We start from the raw sequence: 7151 nt of genomic DNA, 5'->3' as shown, positions 1-7151 counted from the left end.
GGTTGGCGCAGGATAGAGCAGGGTTTAGAGCTGTTGTGCATAGGGTCGCTATGAGTCGGAAATGACTCGATGGCACATAACAACAACAACAACAAAATAAGGGATCTCATTGCACTGGGAAAATCTGTAGTTAGGGATCTTTCCAAATTATTGAGGAATAGTGATGTCAGTTTGAGGACAAGGTGCATATGATTCAGGCCACAGTCTTTCTGAATACTAGCTATGCATCCAAGAGCTGGACAATGAGTAAGGATGACAGAAAAAGAATTGATACCTTTGAGCTGTGGTGTTAGAGAAGAGCACTAAACATACCATGTATGGCCAAGAGAATGAATAGATATGTCTTGGAGTGCAGTCAGAGTGCTCTTTAGAGACAAGAACGATAACGCTTTGCTTCAAATAATATGGGCATAGGAGGTGCTATTTCATGGAAAGAACATGATGTTGGGAACGGTGGATGGTTGGCGAAGGAGAGGAAAACCCTCATCCAAGTGAACTGACATGGGGACTGCTGCAATGGGCTCCTGTGTGTCATTAGGTATGAGGATGGTGCAGATCAGGACTAGGTCCAGATCTTTTGTTCGTATGGTCACTGTGAGTCATACTTGACTCAATGACACCTAATAACAACAACAACAAAAGTGGTCAGAGAAAAAAAAGACCTTCAATGACATCTTCTGTCTAAAGGGCTACAACAATTTGTTGTTGTTGTTGTTATGTGCTATTGAGTCACCTGCGACTCATAGCAACCCTATGTACAACAGCCCTAAACCCTGCTCTGTCCTGTGCCAATTTTATTGTCTCTGACACACCTACCCCTGTTACTCCAGTCACTGAATCAATCCACCTCATAAAGGATCTTTCTCTCTTGTGCTGTTCCTCCACCCTCCCAAGCATGATGTCCTTCTCCAAGGACTGATCCTGCCTTGCAACATTTCCAAAGTGTATCAGACAGAGCATCTGATTCCTTGCCTCCAAGGAGTAGCCTCAAACCGTGTGCCTTCAAGATTGCAGTGCAGCCTCTTGCCATTAGGCCACCAGAGCTCCCCTCTGGCAGATATTTCTGGTTCCATACAACTGGGAGCTGGAGAACTCTTTTAAAGGTTTCAATCATTGTTTTTCTCACAAGTGAGGGGAAAGTTGAGCTTGTCTGAAACTGATTACCACACGTGGTGAGAATCTGATTATTCTGACTGTCATGATCCAGAATTTCCGTTACCAGCATTTCTATTTCTTACTTAATGTTTCAATGTTATAGATCATTCAGGGATTTGAGAAATTGCGTAGATTTCTCAATATAGTCTTCTTCTAATCATTAGAACCTCCCTTTATTTATTTTGTCCCCCTGCTTTAAAATATTTACATAGGCAGTATGGCAAAACTAAGACGCAAAATGGTGTGAAAATACTTCACAGAATTCAACTGTGCATATTTTCTCACACTTCACCCTCAGCGTGTATGCGGAGCCACCAAATCATATGAGCAGTTAAAGCCCTTTTCTCTTTCCTCTGCTGCTAATTTTCCAGCTGGGAATCTGGGTTGGCAGGAGAAGTTGTCACGTCTGTCTCATATCAACTCAATAACCAATTCCATATACCTGCATATTCCAGAGCATCTGCTAAGACACTCTCAGCCACAGCAAAGAACTCTTGAAAACACAGGTACGACAGAGTGATGGCTCATTGAATCCAGGAAAGAGCTAAACTGTCAAACCTTAAGGTTGGGAGGACACACAATCCGTGATCTGGGTTTATATTGCTGTAGTTGCTGTTGTGTCGGGTGTTGGAACCGACCCATAGCTGACTCTCCGGAGGGTTTTCCAAGACAGTTAATGGCAGGAGAGGAGATTGTACATCGTTAGACTATTTTAATGTGTGGGCCCACCGTCCCTCCTGGCTTCCTTAGACATCTTGAGCGTCTTTTCTAGCTTATTTTCGGTTGGTTAGGTGTGCTTACCATTTAGCCATCCTGGGGCAAATAGTGAGGGGAGTGGTTTGTTCTGAGAGGAGAGGTTATGTAACTGGTTCTGTCTAATTAACTTGTGTTCTGACGACTTATGTAACTGTTTCCATCACTTTAATTAATCTCTGTGCTGAATTCTCCTTTGACCCATTTACTCTAATCTTTGATTTATTCTGAGCTCCTTGTGAAAAATGAGTCCTTCTCTCTTGCTAGTGCCTTCTTTATCCTGAATCTCATTCAGGGTTATTTGGTCTCGTTTTCATCCTCATTGTTAAGAACTTCTCTACCAGTTTTGACTTGACAGAATTCATGTTGGTTCATGGACACATTCTTATTTGTGTGTGTCTTCTGCTATTGCAAGGCAGAATTACGGAGAAGTTGCAATATATTGTGTGTCTGTCCATCGTTTTAAATCAGAGCGCAAGAGAACCTTACCTACTTGCTAAGGAATTATATCATACTTGCACATGTGTGATCATGCAATTTGTTACTCTCCCCATTTTGAATAGGCAAAACACAAGGATAATAATTCTAAACACCTTTCACGTGGACAACAATAGCTTTATCAAGAAAAAGTCTAATAACATCAGCACAACTATTACTATTAGTCCCAAGGGTCTCTGATGAAGACAACTTCTTATAAGTACTTGTAGCCAAAACCCAATTGCCTGACTACTACAGCCCACATCTGATGTATGGTCTGGGACTGTTTATGTAATTTCTAAGATATACTCATATATGAGAGAGGCAAAGTGAAAATAATAACTGTGGCATATTTGTGCTTAAAAAAATTCATCTTCGTGGTAGGGGTATGGTTAAGTCATAAGAATTAAACTAAACCCAAACCCTCTGCCCTCAAATTGATCCGGACTCATGACAACATGGCATGGTGTTTCTGAGGCTGTAAATCTTTACCTAAGCCTACGTCATCTTTTCTTTGCCATACAGGGACTGGTGGGTTCAAACCACAGACCTTCTGGTTAGCATCTAACAGGCATCCTTTAAGAGATATGATGGAGGTTTATATAGTTGTTGTTGATGTTCTGTGTCCTTGCATCAGTTCTGCATCACACTGATCATACGTCGAAGCTGCCACCCTCACAATTGTTGCTGTTTGAATTCCTTGTTGTAAAGCCACTGTTACAATCCAGCTCCTCAAGGATAATCTCTCTTTTGCTGACCCTCTAATTCACCAATCATGACATCCTTCTCCTGGGACTGGCCTTTCTTTACAGCAGGTCAAAATTATGTGAGACAAAGTTTCTCCATCCTCACATTGTAGAAACATTCTAAATACACGTCATCCACGATCCATTTATTTGCATTTCTGGAAGTCTGTGGAATATTAAGTACTGTCCATCAACACTGTGATTCAAAGACATTAATTCTTTGGTTTATCTTATTCTTTGTCCAATGTTTGCATACAACGGAGGAAACTGAAAATAGTGTGACTTGGGTCAGGAAGCCCTTAGTCATGAAACTGACGTTTGTTAATACTTAAAAAACCATTTATGAAGGAAAGGAACAAAGTAAACTTCATTTCAGAAAGATGACTCTCATGGCCTTCGTGTTAAGGAGGCTATTTGTGGGTAGAATCCATGAAGCAAAATGGCCAATCTGAACACTGTGTCAAGTCGAGAGCTCTTGCAGTCCTAGACTAAGGCAGTGCTCATATGAAGGAGCGGAGGAAATAGATCTAGTCGAGAAATTGGCTGGTTTAAGTGTTTGACTATGAGAAACACAGTAAGACTTAGTAGCAAGAGAAATTCCTCTCATCACTGCCTTTTGCGTTGCCAAGGACTTTGGGTTAAATTCCCTGGGAATTTCCTTCCACTTTAAAGACTTTTATTTTCTTCTAGTTACCCATAAGTCTACAGGTGCCCCACACAGTTGCATTTTTAATTTGTCCTAAAATGAAATTAGCCACAACTATTAACTAATTAATCATTATTATCGGAATACAGGTTCACCTAAGAACACTGCACTGCCCACACACTAATTTAGAGAAAGTATTTTTTAATGAAGAAAGTTGAATAGTTCAAAGCTTCAGGTTCAGAAAGAACAAATGAATGTTTAAGTTGCTGGACAGATTCTTAGGTCCTCATGATTTTCTGTTTTTATTTTTAATAAAACCCACATTTAAATTGCCTTGAATTAACGCTCTAATATTTTGTACCAACAATGTTGGAAATTTCTGTAGAAGATCAAAATTGTTAAAGCCAATTCCTTTTCATTTATACTCTACAATGATGCAGGGGCAGTGAAGACAAGAAAACTGGAGGAAAACAACTTGTATTACTTGGCTAAGCTTGTTATCATTCCTGAAAAGTGGACACAGTTTTCTAGCAATGCGAGTGTGTGCGCGCACACACAGACACACACACACAGACACATACACACACACACACACCCACACACACACACGGAGTGTATCCATTTTCTCTATTACTTGTCTTTTGATCAAGATAGAGAACTGATGGAACTTTAACTCTCAGCTGATGCCAGCCATCATAATGGGCCCTTCATCTGGTTATTTCTGGTCTCTGGTGATGAAACAGAGGTGACTGAATGTTATGGAGGGAGATGATAAGAGAGAGTTAACAGAATGTTAGTTTTCATCATTACCTTCCAAGAAGACCTGAGGCTATAGTGTGTTGTTATTGTTATGTGCTGTTGAGTCGCTTGCGACTCATAGCGACCCTATGTACAACAGCCCTAAACTCTGCTCTGTCCTGCGCCAATCACACTGACTCTGACATTCCCATCCTGATTACCCCAGTCACTGAATCAATCCACCTCATAGAGGGCCTTCCCCTCCTGCGCTGTCCCTCCACCCTCCCAAGCATGATGTCCCTCTCCAAGGACCTGTCCCTCCTTACATGTCCAAATATGTTAGATGGAGTCTCAGAATCCTTGCCTCCAAGGAGCCTCCCAGTTTAACCCTCTCCAGGATGAATCTGTTTGTTATCTTAGCAGTCCATGGTACACTCAATACTCTTCTCCAGCACCACAGCTCAAGGCATCAATTGCAAAGACTATAGCCTGTATCGGGCACACCTTAGTCTCCAGAGAGACACCATTGCTCTTCAGTTATTTGGAGATGTCCCTAACAGCAGACTTTCCCATAGTGTGTAAGTAGCTCAAATCCTCTCCATAGAGAAAGATATAGTCTCCAGGGAGATGTACAGCCTTCAAAACCTTGTGAATGGTTGTCATGAGCCAAACGCAACTTAACTACAGGAGAATTGTTGAGTTTGTTTTTCATATGTCTCAAACCAAAAGCCAAACTTCATTTCCATTAAGTCCAACTCACAGCAACCTTCTGCTGAGCTTCAAGGCTGTAAATCTTTCCAGGAGACAACTGCCTCATCTTTCTGCCCCTGAGACTGTGAACTCACTGAGCTTTACTTTGCAGCCTCACACCTACTAACTCTGCCAACAGGGCTCCTAGCCAACATGAGAAGAAGAAAATGAGCAGGATGGATTTCTTAATCTCTCTAAATCATTGAGAGATTTTGCCTGGGTAGCAGTCACATGCAGTGAAATTCCATTTTCTGAAAACATCAAGTTGCGTACAGAATGCGTTAACTTAGGGAGAAAAAAACAACAAACCCCAGTCATAGTATTAAGAAATGTTTAATGATACATGTCAAGTTGCTAGAGGGTATCCTAGAAGTGTGTAACTATGCTGATTTACAAGAATATTTTTAGGTTGACTGTGATTGATAAGTGATTCTTTCAGAAATGGCTGAGTTGTAATAATGGGAAGTATTAAACAACAGAGCACTAAATATTTTGAAGGCATATCATATTTTAAGACGGGGAAACTAATATTCCTACATGAGTGGCAGGTCTGATGGCTTTTTATTTATGATCTCTGCTATTAACCTTTCAACAACCTGGGGCAGATAGTGGCGATATATAATTTTTTTAATAAGATGAATTTCCTCAAGCCAATTTATTGAAACATTTTTTCCACTATTATATGCTTAGTACAAAATAATTGACTCCTAATTTGAAACTTGGAAATGATCAGCTTTAAAGTTTCTATTTTTTAGTTATGAAAGACTATTAGTGCACTATCTTAGGGCAAGTAAGGAGTGATCTTCTTAGGGACGGTAAAGAAAACCCACTATGCTGTTTACGGCCATGTTCCTTTTCCGATTCTCTTCAAGATAGTAAATACATGAGCCTGTTTATTCGAGTTATGCAAGCTCCGTGTGTGGGGGGTAAGTGCAGTTTATTTATATCTACTTGACAGTGTAGCTAAGAATTTTAGTTCTTAGCTTCACTTTGTTCTTGTTGACTTGTCCTTATAAATTCTGAGAATGAGTCGCTCTGACTCTATGACCCTCCATGAGGTTTTCAAGGTTATGAATCTATGGGAGGATGTTGTCCACCTTTATCCCTCAAACCAGCTAGTAAATTTGAACTGCTGATTTTTTGGCTGGCTCTCTGACCGGTTACAAACAATGCCACGGCTCCTTGTCATTTTAGTACTTGCCAATATTTATTAATATTTATTCATTTAATGCCATGGCAGGCATGAATTAATTGAATCATCACATTAATTCTGTGAGTTCACGGTTGCGGCTAAATGCAGCATATCTCTAAATTTTGATGTGCAGAATCTTAATGCAAACATGTTCTCTTCCCTGAGCTCTTCCACTCTTCTACATGGAGAATTGTTTAAGAGCTAACTGCACTGTTCTTACTACAGTAAAATGTCACTCTGTTAACATTAGACAAGCCAGCTCTGCATTAATTAGAGTGAAAGACTTAAAATTTACTGCATTTTTTAAAGATTTTTAGTCTTCAAAGATATTTTTAAATTATTAACCCCAGCAAACATATGTACTTCAACAGATAATATATTTAACCACTTCTAGTAATAAAAATATTAATTTTACCACATTAATATCTCTACTCTTGCTTTTTAAGTGTGTGTGTGTATATATATGTATATTTGTTGTTATTGTTGTTAAGTGCCGTCGAGTCACAGGCAACTCATAACCAACCTATGAAGGAGAGTCCTCAACACTTGAGATACACACACACACACACACACACACACACACACACACACACACACTTTATACCAAAAGAAAATATTATATATAAATAAAAGCCCAACTCAACGCCTAGCTCTTCTCTTGAAGAGATAACCATTATCTTAAAATTGTTATATG

Source organism: Elephantulus edwardii, unplaced genomic scaffold (genome assembly GCF_000299155.1).
Source record: "Elephantulus edwardii isolate Elephantulus edwardi_28Jun2011 unplaced genomic scaffold, EleEdw1.0 scaffold00077, whole genome shotgun sequence".
Lineage (NCBI taxonomy): Eukaryota > Metazoa > Chordata > Mammalia > Macroscelidea > Macroscelididae > Elephantulus > Elephantulus edwardii.
Note: the sequence above shows the minus strand (reverse complement) of the source record.